Genomic DNA, 1,653 nt, shown 5'->3' with positions numbered 1-1,653 from the left:
GGACATTCGAAAAATAGAATGCAAAGCGTAATCAACTGTTCAATTTTGCAACGAAACTGCGCTAAGTTAGCTTTTCGTGAAAACAATATTGAATTTCAAAGTGGTAAAACATTTGCTAGAGAGGTCCGATTTTGATTATTTAAAAAGAATTTTATTGTTGCAGGTATTTACTTTAATAAATTCATCTTGTGAAATTAATTTTATTGATTTATTATTTGTTGTGTATTTTTGATCGATTATACTTTTTTTGTGTATTTTTTTAACGTAATTTTCATGTTTAAATAGACATTTAATTAAGTTACCCCACGATCCCCCCTTTATGAGTGTTATCAGTATATTTGTCAATGTTTTAAGGTAATACAATTGTTAGGTGTAGCTGCCGATATTTGCCCATATGTTTATATTCGTGAATAAACTTAAGCTGTCGTCTTACTGTTGCTCAAATTTGGTTTGGTAGAACAAAGCATTAAAAACAAAGGCTACGCAGTAGAGATGAGAAAACTTAACATTTGTATTGGTTACATTTGCAAAAAAATTATTGCTTATTGGACAAAATACAATCGTTGTAAGGTTTCAATTGTTCAGTGGTTCCACCGTAGGCTAAAAATCAAAAAATCCATCTCTCGATATTTTGACAAAATGTAAACCGATGGCCTCTAAATTGTCCAAACTTCTTATTTTCAAACGGGGTTTTCCCAAAAATCTAACGGTACTTTCTAAAAATAGAGTTAAACGCATGAACAACTGTATTTTTTTAAAGCACATCAGACATTTTTTTTTTAAATCGCAGCAACAACGCACTTCAAATTGTTCTGGTAATTGTTCAGGTTAACGAATCAAGATTATTTTTAATGGCTTTTGAAGCTAAAGGTATTTATTTTAACTTGTGAAATTAATTAAGACTAACGTGATTTTTATTTTTTGTGAAATTAGTCTGCGTCTTCAATGTCTTCAATGTATTTACATAAAGTTTTAGTTGTGTTCCCCCGCGATCCCCCGTTATATTTATTTTACATTGTCTTTACCAGAGTCTTACGGTAATAAAAGTGTTAAAGTTAGGTGCGGAAATTTGCAGATGTAGAAGTAATCGTTTTAAGTTCAAACTGATTATAATTGGACTAAAAAAGCTTGGAAAGAAGGATAAACCATCTTTATTTCAATCTATGTACGGTTTACTAGAGGATGCATTATAAGTTTTTGTTCTAATTATAATGGCTGTTGAAAATGAACTGTATTAAATTGGTTGATAATTTGATTTTTTCCTACATGACTTTTTTATTTGATATGTGGGGGTTGGATGGGGGAAACTATAACGACAAATCATGTTCAGCTTGTTTATCGCTTTCTTAAATGTTTTTACAAAGCCTTACTGAAAGTTTTGACGCTCCGACCATCACCATGAGAAGTATTTTTGCGCATGATTGCCATATAATGGCAATTACAGTTCTATGGGAGCTATAGGACCTAGTAGTCCGATGGGGCCAATTTTTTTGCTATATATTTAAAATAATTTTCTAGATTTTTGGTGAAAATTTCAAAGCGATATCTCAACGGAAAGTATTAATGACCGCACCTTCATACAAGCCCAACCACTGTTCATTGTGATGTCATTTCCAGTGGCCCCTCGGAAGAAATGTGCGTCAGCACAACTCC

This window comes from Zeugodacus cucurbitae, chromosome 3 (genome assembly GCF_028554725.1).
Source record: "Zeugodacus cucurbitae isolate PBARC_wt_2022May chromosome 3, idZeuCucr1.2, whole genome shotgun sequence".
NCBI lineage: Eukaryota > Metazoa > Arthropoda > Insecta > Diptera > Tephritidae > Zeugodacus > Zeugodacus cucurbitae.
Note: the sequence above shows the minus strand (reverse complement) of the source record.